This window comes from Drosophila willistoni, unplaced genomic scaffold (genome assembly GCF_018902025.1).
Source record: "Drosophila willistoni isolate 14030-0811.24 unplaced genomic scaffold, UCI_dwil_1.1 Seg195, whole genome shotgun sequence".
NCBI lineage: Eukaryota > Metazoa > Arthropoda > Insecta > Diptera > Drosophilidae > Drosophila > Drosophila willistoni.
In genome coordinates, this window is record NW_025814161.1 from 88,916 (window position 1) to 103,688 (window position 14,773).

A 14,773-nucleotide genomic window follows, 5' to 3' on the forward strand; every position below is an offset into this window, starting at 1 on the left:
CAATTTAATACATGGTGAGTTTAATTCCTTAATTGTTAGCTTATTTCGAATAATGTGTCTTGGTAGTGTTACAAATTTTGTGTTATTAAATGGTAAGGATATTAGTTGGTCGTATTCATAATGTTCTTTTGATAGTATAGGAATTTTTATTTTAAAAACAAGTGTTTTATTTTTTGTTATTGATTCTAGAGACAGAACATTATACATTTCGTGATCCAAGTTTATTGTTACATTTTGTTGTTGAAATATGTTTTTTATTTTTAGAATTTGTTCTGTGTTTAAGATATATTTAGGGATTATGTTTAATTTTGTGAACAATAGGCTTTCTGCAATATTGTTTAAATGATTGAGTAAAATGTCTATATTGTAATTAATTCTAGCAATATATTGATTTATTTTTAAGTTTCGTTCTTCTGTATCTAATTGTTTAAATATTTTATTTTGATAGCTTTTTATTTATGTGATCTGTGATACTCCTAAATCTAATAAATGTTTCTTTTTGAAATGATTGTTCGAGTTTAAGGTTTTTGTGAACATCTGCTAATTCTTTATTAATTTTTGTTTCGTCTTCGGCGTCCATATTTCCGGTAACGAATTTTGCCACACTACCTAGTCCATTAATTAACCCTCTCCTTGGTCTATTAGTGCTGGGAAGTAAGGTATTTAACCTATCGACGACTTGGGTTATTTTTTTATGAAGTATAAGCTTTAGTTCGGAGAGTTCAAAGTCATCGGGTAAGTTTTTGATTATATCTGTTATTTTGTTTGCGTTTATTACGTTGTCGTTTAAGTCTATTACATGGTTTATTATTTTGAAAGAGTCCACTACCCTGGCTACACCTATGTTAAATTTAATAAAAGGCTGATCCTTGTCCAAACTATCGATTACTAGGCGTTGGGTGATGCCTAATGACAACCTGTAAGTATTTAATTTATTGTAGAGTTAGTTGCTGGTGGTAACGTATGTGATTGTGTGTTGTTTAAATTTTTTGTTATTTTCCTTATTTTTTGTTTGTGTAATTTTTGTCTTTTAGCTGTTCTGATTGTTATTCCGTTATCCAGTACTATTTTGTGTTTGCTGAATCTAGGGGTAATCTTGTTTCTTCTGTTTTCTTTTCTAAAAATTATGTTGCCTGATGGTATTGAGGGAGGTTCTATCCTTGATTCGTTCAGTTTTTCTGTCCGTTTTGTAGTCTGTTGTTCTAGATGTACTTTAATAGAAGGGTATAATATGCTTTGATACTCGTTTAATTTTGTGAGATAATCATGTCCATTATTAAATTTAATAGTCTTGTCAAAAATATGTGTCCGTCCAGTAAACAGTTCGTAGGGGGTAAGATTAGTACTTGAATGGATGGCGTTATTATAAGTTATAATAGTTTCGTCGATTATTTCGTCATGGTCCAATGAAAATTTTAATTGTTTCCTTTTATTAAGGATTATTCTATATATTTCTGTCAATGTGGAATGTAGCCTTTCGTCTGTTGAGTTGCTACTAGACTGTTGGAATGAATTAATATGTAGCTCAATATTATATTGCTCTATAAAGTCTTTAAAAATTGTTCCTGAAAATTCGGCCCCCTGGTCAAGAACAATTTTCTTAGGTAAGCCAAACTGTTTCATGAAAGTTTTAAAAGCTTTTATAACGCTAATACACTTTCTATTAGTCAATGGGTAGGCTTGTGCGAATTTGGAGAATTTGTCGATGATAGTCAAGTTATAGTTATTATTTATGGTATAAATGTCGATTTGGATGATATCCAACGGACCGTTTGGTATTTCTGGTAAGACAAAAGGTGGCTTTTGTGGTTGTCTGTCATACTTTAGCGTGAGGCATACTTAGCATTCTCGGATAATTTGGGAGATTTTGTCTTTTAACAAGGGAGTATAGATTTCTCGTTTTAGGTGTTCGTACGTCTCGTCAATTCCTCTATGGTTGTTATTGGTGTGGTATGTTTTAATTAGGTTTCCGATCTCGACTGAGTCTGTGGGTTCTTTTAGGAAGAATAAACATCTAACTATTTTGTATAGTTAAGACTCTGCAAAATATTTGAGATATGCTTTGTTTATTACATCGAATATCTCGTCCGGGGAGTGAATTGCTAGAGTTTTGTTGGGTTTTAGTAAGGTTTTCAAAATATTGCCAGTCATTTCTAAGGTGTAGACTGGTTTGGATATACAAGTACGAATCTTGTGGGTAAATGGGGTGATTTTAACAAGGGAAGCCAACTGATCGATTTTAAACATTGCTTGGATGGAGAAATGATTTAATGGGTTTTTGGTTGTAGGTATACTCTGGTGTATTGTGGGGTTATTGTCGTTTATGCACATGTTTGGTTCTATTCTACTAAGAGCATCTGCTATTACGTTTTGGGAACCTTTTTTGTAGACTATATTATAGTCATATTCGGATAATGTTAATTTCCAGCGGAGAAGTTTAGGGTTTTGGCCTTTGAAATTTCCCAGCCAGGTTAATGGTTTGTGGTCTGTAACTATTTTGAATTTATTTCCATACAAATATGGACGGAAGTATTTTACTGCCCAGATTATAGCCAAAAATTCTTTTTCGATAGTTGAGTAACTTGTTTCTATGTCTGTTGTAAAAACTCCTTCGACCGGGTTCTGTTGGGTTGAAAAATAATAATCAGAGACACGTCTGTGTCGGTTGACTGGAGTTTTTAATTGAATTCTTTATTCCAAATTATTCTTTTGCTTAGGCTAATTTTACATATATATTCTTATGCTGCGATTTATGCGACAGCTACAAAAGAGAGGGAGAGTGTCAGTACATACATACATACATACTGTTGGAGCGCATGCATCAAAGTGCTTGGTCAGCGGTCACACGCTGGCCTGGCTCTAGCTCATGTTACGCTTGTGCATACAGTGCTTATGTGAATATATGTATGTGCATATACAAATGTACATACATATATGTTCATGCTTAATTGTATGTTTACTTGAATATGTTTATGTGAATACTTCAATGTATACATATGAACATATTCAAGTGCACAATTATATTTTAATGCGTATATGTTTTAATTGTTTATACTTGCAACAAAGTGTTACAAGTTGAGCTCATTGTGTTGAGTTATTAGTTGTATGAACATACTACACCTCCCCTTTTTAGAGAATAACGTAATATTATGTAGTTATTGTAATGATTATTTATATAGAAAGGTAAAATAAAAGGTAAAGTAAAGGTGTATCTTAGGAAAGTTTTTTTTTTTTTTTGTTTGTGTCTCTTTAGGCAAATTTTCTTTCTCTTGTTTTTCGAAATTGCGTGAATTTGTTTTCAATAATAGATGAATCCATAAAGATTTTTGTTTTTTTTTTTTTGTAAAAATTACTTAAGTATCATGATAATTATTATTTTTTTTCGGTTGATCATTCCGAAAATGGTTTTAGTCTGTTTTTATGAACCTTTTGGTATTTATTCTTATTATCTGCTATTAATATATTGTCATTTTCTTCTATACTCACTACCTTATAAGGCCCTATATATTTAGCATCTAGTTTATGACCTATTTCTTTTCTTAATAAAACTTTATCTCCTATGTTTAAATTGAAATCGGCAATATGTTTGTCGTAGTATTTTTTATTACTTAACTTATGGTTTTCTAACATTATCCTAGCTCTTTTATATGCTATTTCTATTCTAAACTTTATTTCCTTAGAGTAGTCGTCTAAATTGTATATTGGATCTATTCTATCGATTTTGTTAAAATCTATGAACTGATTTGGTAGTCTTCCAAATACTAGTTCGTATGGACAATATTCATGCACTGCCGAGGGTGTTGTGTTGTAACAATAAGTGAAATATTGTATCCAAGCATCCCAATCGGACTTATCTGCTGATATGTATGAACGAATATATTCATTGAATGTTCTATGACTTCGTTCTATTGTCCCTAAGGTCTGGTGGTGGTATGCTGTAGATGTCAGATTTTTAATCTTCATGTACTTGCATATATCTGTTATAATTTGGTTTTTATACTCAGTTCCCATGTCCGTAATGAGTGTTTTCATTGGACCGTACTGTAGTATACAATTTTCGAATATAGCTTTAGCTACATTACTTGCACTCTTAGATGCAACTGGAATGGCTATTAGGTATTTTGTCAGATCGCATATCAATGTGACAATATACTCATTTTCATTATCTGATTTTGGTAGTGGACCTATTGTGTCCACTATAACCTTATCAAAAGCCTTCGCTGGTGTTTCTGTTATTATCATGGGAGTCTTCGTATGTGTCGTCGTTTTTGACACCTGGCATTTATGACATCTCCTTATGTACTCTTTGATATGGCGTCCCATATTTTTCCAATAGTAGTGTCTTTTGATTTTTGCCAGCGTTCTGGTAATGCCAGTATGACCTCCTTGAATTGGATCATCATGATATGTAGACAGTATTGCTTCTTTTTCTTTTTCATTTTCTATTAGGGTCACCGGCTGGAGTAGCGCTACTCTTAATGTTTTCAATATAGTATTGCCCATATTTTTAAAAGAATCTATTGAAATAATTTCAAAGATCTTTTCGCTCGGTGCCAGTTTTAGTTGGCTGATTTCAAGTATACCGGCTTGCATTTCAAGCCTTTGGAAGAACTGACCTAAGTCGAGAATTCCATTGGTATACAAATCGCTAACTTCAATTCTTGCCATAACTTTCTTTCCATGTTTCAGTGAACATTTAGATTCTGTTATTCGCAAGGTCACTACTTTTCGTACCTCGTCATTATTGATGACTTCGTATACGTTGGGCCTAGAAGCATTTTGAAGTTTTTGCCTTGGCAAAAGGTCTTCTTTATTAACTGCGCAGTTTTTCTGTCTACTTTGTTGCCTGGTAGTGACTTTCAGGACTTTTATACTCATATCTTTTAATTCGGATATAGTTATCCGCGATAAGGCGTCTGCCACAAAATTGTCTTTACCTCGCAAATACTCTACTGTAAAGTCGTACTCTTCCAATTCTAGCCGCATGCGTGTTAGTTTTGAACTCGGGTTGACCATGGAGAATAAATATGTTAATGGTCTATGGTCTGTTCGCACTGTGAAGTGTTTTCCATATATATATGGTCGAAAATGTGTTATTGCCCAATGTATTGCTGCTAGCTCTTGTTCTGTAGTACTCTTGTTGCTTTCACCTTTAGTGAACGCTCTTGATGCATATGAAACTGGAAGCTGGAGTCCATTATAGTTTTGTGTTAAAACTGCTCCACATGCTTGTTTGCTTGCATCCGTGATTATGCAAAATTCTTTGCTGAAATCTGGGTACTGCAATAGATTAGGTTGAACGAGCTTTTCTTTTAAGTATTGGAATGCATTTTCGCATTCTGCTGTCCATTCGAAGGGAACATTCTTTTTACATAATCTTGTTATGTGCCGGGAGTATTCGGCGAAATTTTTTATGAAACGTCTATAATAATTGCAAAATGCAACGAAACGTCTAGCACTATCTGCATCATGTGGGACTGGATAATTCTTGATGACGTCAAATTTTGTGTCGTCTGGCAAGATTCCTTTGTCTGTGCATTTGTGACCTAGGAATGTCACCTCATGCATAAAAAATGAGCATTTTTCTGGATGCAGTTTTAGATTGTTTTTTCTGCAAAGTTTAAAAACATCTACTAAATTTTTAATCATATGTTGTTCAGAACAACCAATAACGATTAAATCATCCATATAGAGAAAAGCTTGGCTGGGCTCAAGCCCTGAGAATGCTATTGTCATCATTCTTTGAAATGAATTAGGTGCTATTTTTAGACCGAAAGGTAATCGCGTGAAGCGATATGAGCCATTGCTCGTTGAAAAAGACGTTATATCTCTTGATTTTTCTTCTAGTTCTATTTGATGAAAACCTGACATTAAATCAAGGCAAGAAAAATATTTTGCTCTTCCCAATTGATCAAGAATATCATCAATTCTGGGGAGCGGAAACTTGTCTGACAGCAATTTTTGTTTATTTGACGATAGTCAATTACTAATCGCCAGTTTTTTTCTTTAGATCCCGAAAGTGTTTTCTTTGGGACTAGTAAGAGTGGGCTATTATAAGGCGAAACAGACGGTTCAACAATACCCTGTTCAATTAACTTTCCAACTTGTCGCTGGATCTCGTCTATTTGGCTATGCGGGCTCCGGTAATTTTTCACATATACCGGTTCATCATCCTTAAGTCTTAATTTTTGTTTATAAAAATTATTTGTTGTGATCGGTTCGGTGTCAAGTCCGAACACATCACTATACTCAGTGCATAATTTTTCGAGTTTGTCTTTGAATAGTGTTGGGAAATTTTTCTTCAATTTATGAATTACAGATTCTTTTCTTAAATCTTTGGTATTTTGAACTATATCGTAGTTCGAAAGTGATTCAAATTTTAAATTGTTAAAGCCTACTAGTTGGGAGTTATCTGTGGTATTTAAGAATCGGACATAAGTACTTTGGGCTGTTGCAATAGTGTTTGCAACATAAACGCCCGGTTTAATTTCCTGATTCGGAATTAAAATGTTACCTTCTGCTGAAGATAGTTCTATTTTGCGTACCACTTGGGATCTTGCTGGTAGAAGTGCTGAGTTATTACCAGAATTGAATGTTATTGGAACGTAAATTGGGTACTTTAATGTTTGTGGTCTAAGTATAAACCAATCTTCTGAATTGCTGTAATCTATTTTGCAATTAAAAGTTTTTATGAAATCTAATCCTATTATTCCACCGCATGGGATTGCGAAATCTGCATGAAGCAGATGAAATTCGTATGGAATAATATATTTACTTGTCTGCAATTCTATTGAGACTAGGCCTTTGGATTTTATTACTCCTTCTCCTATACCTCGAATGTCTACAGTTTTGTTTACTTTGATGTCATGAAATACATCAGAATTTTCTTTTATTATTGAAATATCTGCACCGGTGTCAATTAAGAATGTTATTTTCTTATTGGTTTCAACATTCTTAAATGATACGAAATTATTAAGACTTAGGTTGATAGAGTATACTTTATTTTTTAACTCTGAGCATTTGGAGGAGCTTGTCCGTTTCCCTGGTCGCTTTGGGTAATTCGGACATTTGTATTGTTATAACCATTTTGTTGGTTATTTGTGTTTTGTCTATTATTATTTTGTTGTCCACCTCCACGGCCGCCTCTTCGGTAGCGTGAATTATTTCGGCCTCGTTGGGCTCTGTGGGCATCGTTATTGCTCCAGCTCGAATTGTTGTTGTTCCAATTCGAGTTGTTTCTCCAGTTACCATTATTATTGTAGCGGCGTCTACCGCGGTCATTATGCTGGGCATAAAAAATGGTATTATTTTGGGAACTTCCCGTGGAGCCCGACTCTACTAAAAGAGTGGTAAATCTAGTGATGGCTTCTTTGGCTGAATCAAAGTTTCCCGATTCCATTAGTAGCTGGACTCTTTGACTTTTGGTATGACTTACCATAGCATTTACTGCCACTTTGGTAGTGTATTTTATAGCCTGTTCATTTGGAAGACCATCCGAAATATACGCGCCTTTTAGGGCGTCGGTCAACTCAGTAATCTCTTTTGTGTATGAAACACAGTTATTAGGGTTTCTCTGCAGATTTTTAATCTTTGCTGTTAAAAGATCCACTGATTCACCCTTAAAGATTGTTGACAGTTTTTGTATAACTTCGTCAATCGTTGTTTCCGAGCTTAGCGTATTACCCGCTTGACCTTTCAATTTTGATTTTATTATTTCGATGGCTACTGCTTCATGCGTTTCTTTTATGGTATCAAGTACGCGAAGTGCCCCAATGAAACCTTGTAGGTTTTTAATGTCACCATCGAAGAATGGTAGCAGCCTTGTGGCTGTGTTTATGAATTCTACCACTGTTTGAGTCATTTTGTTGCTTCCTTTTGGAATTGCTGGTTTATTATGACTTATAATTGACTGATCAGAGCTCACTGGTGGTTTTTCTTGACCTCTTTCATCATCGGCCATTAGTTGCGTTTCTTCTTCCAGCACTATTGAAGTTTCCAAATCAGTTGTTTGTTTAAATTCAATATTGTGTCTGTTTAGCACAGCTATTGCTTTTTGTTTGCAATCACTGTAGAACGCATTTGCGGCTGTTTTTTGCCCTTCCTTTAGTTTGCTATAGTGCTCAGTTAATACTGCCCTAATAGCTTGGAGCTTCTCGGTTATTATTTTCGTGTGTTTGGTTACTGTGTCTTGGGATGTTTCTCTGTTTTGCGAGAGGCACTTACAAGATTTAGTTAATTCTTGTGCGTGTATTCTAGCTTTTCCAATTATATCATCCCAAGTAACCATAGTTTGTTAAAAATAACAAAATTTTCGAAAATGTTTATGTTTATTTATTTTTTTTTTTTTATTATTTTGTATCTATTATTTCTACATCTGAGTCTGTACTCGATTCTGATATGTCTATCAGAGCGATCGAGTCCTTAAAAAGTTCGTGGACCCATCCGGGCACGTCTTTATGTAAAGGAGTCTTAGCTAACAATCTACTATAAGCTACTTTTATGGATTTTTCCATAAGATCTACAATTTTTTTTTTGTAAATTTGTAGTTGTGGGCTATCCAATACCTTATTTCCTTGTATTTGTGATTTGTTTCGCCTGATTGTATCAGGAAATCGAGGAAAGGTAAGTATTTTTGTAGCCTTTTTGTTTCTATCTTATCCATATTCTACACTAACTTGTTAGGCCTATTAATATGGATGTACGTATATAAAAAAAATCATGGAGGCTTACTGCCTCGGTTCCTCCATTCGGTAGAAACGATATGTGCCTGCTGCGTTGGAAAAGCAACATACATATGGTACTGTGAGGATGAAACTCATCTGTACCCTAGTGCTTCCTTGAACTGGGAATTCTTCTCCCGTTATATTTAGGTAAGCTGACTTAATTTGTACCAAGTTTATTGAGTTCTGTGGTGAATTGATATGCTCATTTCTAAAAACCTCAATTAAATCTTGGACAATACTGGGATGCCTAGCGTTTATTTTTCCAAAATAATTATCAAGAGTGGCCATTGTTTTCCAGAATTATTATTATTTTTTTTTTTATTGTTATTCGCGTGTGTGCATATGTATTCTTAGACCTTATCTAGGTCATTAGCTTGGCTTATGGCTCTTTTGGTTACACATTTATTGTGTAATAGATAAGCTTTATATAAAATATATGCGCACATTATTACGACGATTATTAATAACAATATGTTCGTTAATCTCAAGTCAGTATTTGATGATTCGATTTTATGTATTACATTAGCAGTGGAGTCCACTGATTTTGTTTCTATTAACCCCATTGTGGGTATAAGAGATATATCATCAAATTTACTTATGGAATTATCGAACATATGGAGTTTATATAAAAAAAATTTTTTTTTTTTTGTGTATAATTCTAATAATAATCTCACTGACTAACGATCCTATATGAGACTATTTTAATTTAGCAGGATGAAAATGAATATGACAAATACGGGAAAAAATAGGGAACAAAAGCCCATAAAAACATCTCAAAACCTTTTGTTTAAAAGTTACTAAAAAAAAATTTTTTTTTTTTAAGTATTTCAAGCTTCGTTCTTATTTGCTTGAATACGAATTATAATTATAAAAATTTATATTTGAATTATTTGAAAAATTGTTATGGATTCATGAATTTTTATGAAATTTTATTTAAAAAAATTATTAAATTTTTTTTTTATACGACAAAAGAAAAAAAAATTTTATCTCAACTGTGTCTTGCACAGCGAGCCAGAGACGTGGAAAAAATTATAGAGCATGTGGTTGGCTCACAATTCAGATTTACATTTCATTCGTTATTGTTATTTAGAAATAAAAAAAAATTTATATGAAAAAAAAAAAAAATTCTCCAACCACATTGTTAGTAATAGCCTACAGAAAGTTAGTAAGTTCGCAAGTTGCACTTTCGTGCTTCAACTTGCTATTAGGCTTATAATTATTATTATTAAATTAAGGCAAGTTAAGGCTTGCGCATTTCTGCGGCCCCCTTGCGTTTCTTCGCTCTTTGGCGAAGTTCAGTTTTTAGGTTCTCGATACGCTCTATGCAGCGTTGTCGGTCTTCTTCGTTGGTGCTGGCCTTTAGTAAATCCTGCTGCAGTCTTTTCTGGGTGAGCAGGCGTCTCACCTCACCGCCCCGTTTCGTCTTTTTGGGGATTCTCGTCTGCTGCCGGGCTCTGTACTCCTCTATTGTTAGTGGCCGCGGTCCATCGCTGGGATACAGCTCTAGCGCTTCTTTTAGCGTCAGTGCATCCCTTTGCTCGACAGGAGCAGATTCCGCAAAGGGAATATCTTCACTGTTGTTCATGTATTTTTTTTTTTTTTTTTTTTTAGTCAAACTTATGTGTTGATGCTGATGTTCATCGTTGGGATAACGAACGAGACTCAAATATATTCACTAGATATCTTCAGTATTATGGTGTTGAAGCTGATGTTGATAGCTGTTCTTTAGCTTTAAATGTTTAATGTCTCTGTTGTTTATGCTGTTGTTGTTGCTACAATCTCTGTCAGTTGTTTCTTTTCTTGCCAATAAGTTGCAGCATCATTTAGTTGTTGTCGCTTTTCCATATATTAGTTGTCGCAGCATCATTTAGATGTCATCGCTTTTCAATATAAAATTATGTTATTATAATTTATATATATGTTGTGTGCAGCTCAGGTCCTGTCACGGTCGCCATGTAAAAACTCCTTCGACCGGGTTCTGTTGGGTTGAAAAATAATAATCAGAGACACGTCTGTGTCGGTTGACTGGAGTTTTTAATTGAATTCTTTATTCCAAATTATTCTTTTGCTTAGGCTAATTTTACATATATATTCTTATGCTGCGATTTATGCGACAGCTACAAAAGAGAGGGAGAGTGTCAGTACATACATACATACATACTGTTGGAGCGCATGCATCAAAGTGCTTGGTCAGCGGTCACACGCTGGCCTGGCTCTAGCTCATGTTACGCTTGTGCATACAGTGCTTATGTGAATATATGTATGTGCATATACAAATGTACATACATATATGTTCATGCTTAATTGTATGTTTACTTGAATATGTTTATGTGAATACTTCAATGTATACATATGAACATATTCAAGTGCACAATTATATTTTAATGCGTATATGTTTTAATTGTTTATACTTGCAACAAAGTGTTACAAGTTGAGCTCATTGTGTTGAGTTATTAGTTGTATGAACATACTACACTGTTAGAGTTCTGCTGGCGAAACAAATTGGCTTATCTGAGCTATCTGGGCCTTGTGAAAGGACGGCCCCTATGGCAAAATTGCTAGCGTCAGTGGTAAGTGTAAAGGGTTTGGTGAAATCCGGGTATTGTAGTATAGGATCGTTTGTAAGTAAGGTCTTACAAAAGTCAAAAGCTTCTAGGAATTCCTTGTCTATTGTAATTGATTTTCCCCCTTTTAGTTGTTTTGTTAAAGGTTTAGTGATTCTAGCAAAATCCTTTATGAATTTCCTGTAGTAGCCGATTAAGCCCAAAAATGATTTGATTTGCTTTGTGTTTTTGGGGCATGGGAAATCTTTGATAGTTTTTATTTTATCCGGGTTTGGTTTGATACCTTCCTGAGTGACTATGTGCCCCAAGAAGTCAATTTCTTTTCGAAGGAAGTTAGATTTGGTTATTTGTAATTTCAAGTTAGCTTTCTGTAGTTTTCGAAAAACGGAAGTCAAATCTGTTAGGTGTTTTTGTAGAGAAGCCGAATGAATGATAATGTCATCGAGGTAAACTAAGCAGATCTTTCCTATGAGTTCCCCCAATACGTTATCCATTACTCTTTGAAAGGTAGCAGGGGCGTTTTTCAACCCGAAAGGCATTCTCGTAAATTCGTAATGACCATTTTCAACTAAAATGCTGTTTTATGAGTTTCTGTCGGGTGCATTTCAATTTGGTGGAACCCGCTAGCTAAATCTAGGGTGGAAAAATATTTGGCTCTACCTATGTTATCCAAAATATCATTTATGTTGGGGATAGGATACTTGTCGGCTATGGTTTTGTCGTTAAGTTTCCTATAATCGATTACCAATCTCCATTTCTTTTTATTGGAAGAATCGTTTTTTTCGGAACCACCCATACAGGTGCGCCCCAAGGGGAATAACTGTTTTTAATGATGTTTTGTTCTAACATTTTCGCAATTTGGTTGCGGACCTCTTCTTTGTGTATATATGGGTATCGGTATGTCTTTACATGGATTGGTATATTGTCTGTAGTCGGGTGTAATGTTTAACTACATTGGAAAAAGTCAAAGGTGAGTTGTCGTCATAGAAAAAATTATGGAATTTCTTGCAAACCTCTAGCAAACCCTCCTTTTCTTCTTTATTTAAATGTTCGCCTCATATATGTAAGTTCGGTGATGTGTTTTTTCTCAGATAGTTGTTCCGGTTGTGATACAAGGTCCCGTATTTGGTTGAAGGATTCTCCATTAAAAGGAACTACTTCTAACGGTTGATCTAGACAAAGTGATTGTTCTTCCTCGGAATAATTAACAATTTCTAAAGATCTGGACCCGCCTGTTGCAGTGTATAGTCCTCCCGAAATATAAAGGTTGGAATTGATAGTTAAAGGGTTGCAGAGAAAATCTCCCATGTTAAGATTAACTGGGAGGTTGACGCGAGTTGTAGTTTGTGGGTTTATTAAATGATAATCTGAGGAGTTGTTTATTTCTGTAAAAATGTCGAGAGAAGCGTGAGGTGTTTCGAGTTTGAACTCTTCCATGTTTATTTTAACTTTATGTTTTGTTAGAAAATCCATACCCAGCAATCCGTTAAAATATGGGTGGAATTTGAAAAGTAGAACACTCATTTGTCCTGGTTCGTTGAACTCTGTTGGCATTGTTAAAAGTATTCTATTTTTTATTGAGTAACTGTGCAGTACAGTTGTGATAATAATATTGTCTGTTACGTCTAAGACGTTGTCTTTGTTTGCTAGGCTCGGGTCCAAAAATGAAAAGGTTGATCCAGTATCGATGATGATTTAGGGGGGTCATTGTGTTGAGAGGGGTTAGTAGTACATAAGGGAGTGTAGGGCCATAGTTTTTCCTATTTATGTATCCGACTGGTTCGTCGAGGCTGTTTGTGAAAAATTTCCTTCCTTATTAATGTTGTGGAAGTTTGAATTATTCATTTCCTGGTTGTTATTTTTTCTGTTAGGGTGATTTAGGGTATTTTGACCCAAATTATTATTATGATTTTGGTTGTAGTTCATTTGTTGTCTAAAAGGATTTTGGTTTGATGAATTGTAAGAATTATTGTTCCTATTAGGGTTAGAGTCGTTATTAGTCTGGTTACTGTTCTTGTCGTAAGGTCTGCCTCTGTTTGAATTAAAGTTTTGTGTTTTATTCTGACCTTGATAGTAAAAACTTTTTTCTTTTTGACACTATTCATACGCTTTCTCAATGTTAGCAGGGTCCTTGGTTCTCAACATGTTTTTCTTGATAGCCTACTTGAATGTCCGCTATATCAGTTGAATTCTTTCCTTAACTCTTCTAAAAGAATCCTTGATCTTGTTGTTGTTTCTGATCCCACTGTTAGTGCTGTATCCCGAACACAGCCCCTAGTGAAACCTGAAGATCCCTATTACCCTACCATTGAACTTACTATTTCTTACAATTCCGTTACTAATTCATTTAATAACATCGCAAATTCTCGCCGTAGATGTTTTCGTAAAACAAATTTCAATCTTCTTAATAGCCTTATTTTCTCTTTTGATTGGTCATTTCTATTTGAGTGCTGCGATATAGATCGTGCAGTGAAGTTTTTCTACTCTGCTCTTAATTCTCTAATTGATAAATGCGTTCCTTATGTGAATGTCTCTACCGTCTCCAGCGCGCCAGTCTGGTTCACACGTAGGCTCTGTAATCTCCGTAACATTAAATCGACATATTTTAAAAGATTTAAAAAAACTGGTTCGCGTCTTGACTATGTAAATTACTGTATAGCCAAATCTCAATTTTGTCTTTTAAACACTCAATGCTACAATAATTATATCGTTCGCTGTAAGGTTGAATTTTATAAGAACCCCAAAAGATTTTATAACTTTGTTAATTCCAAAAGACACTCTAATGTACTACCCTCCACCTTCAGACTTAATGACCAGACTGCTAATAATGATTCAGATATTGCAGATCTGTTTGCTAAATTTTTTCAGTCGACTTATTCTACTACTGTTTCGGAACCCACACCCTATCCCTTTTCAATCCCACATTTAAATTGTATGTTTTTTCCTAGTATTACTGAAGACTGTATTATCTCTAGCTTGTCATCTATGACGTCTTCCTTCGTTCCCGGTCCTGATAATATACCTAGTTGCATCCTTAAAATGTGTTCGAATTCCCTATCTAAGCCTTTATCTCGGTTATTTTTTATATCGAGTGAGTCTTGTACCTTTCCCGATATTTGGAAAGAGTCTTTTATTATTCCGCTTTTTAAAAAGGGTAGCAAATCGGATGTTTCTAACTACCGTGGTATTGCCAAACTTTCGGCAATACCAAAGCTGTTTGAGAAAATTATAACGTCTTCCCTTCAACACCTATCCAGATCCACTATTTCTCCTTGTCAGCATGGATTCATGAAAGGTCGTTCGTCGCTTACTAACCTTTTAGAATTGACTACCCTTGTACACCATGGCTTCCGTAAAAAGTGTCAAACTGATGTTATTTATACTGACTTTAGTAAGGCTTTCGATACGGTTGATCATTCTATGCTTCTCGCGAAACTTAACATAATGGGTTTTTCCCCAAAACTGTTGGCTTGGTTAAAGTCGTAT

The 14,773-nt window shown here is 34.6% G+C and overlaps 1 long non-coding RNA gene across 1 annotated transcript; it reads left to right on the forward strand.

The window, feature by feature from the left end:
- The first annotated feature begins 8,531 nt into the window (after positions 1 to 8,531).
- On the forward strand, positions 8,532 to 9,042 carry LOC124461079. The gene is made up of 3 exons (XR_006954918.1): positions 8,532 to 8,622; positions 8,683 to 8,870; positions 8,975 to 9,042. It is a non-coding gene; the product is annotated as an uncharacterized LOC124461079 (long non-coding RNA).
- The last annotated feature ends 5,731 nt before the right edge of the window (positions 9,043 to 14,773 follow it).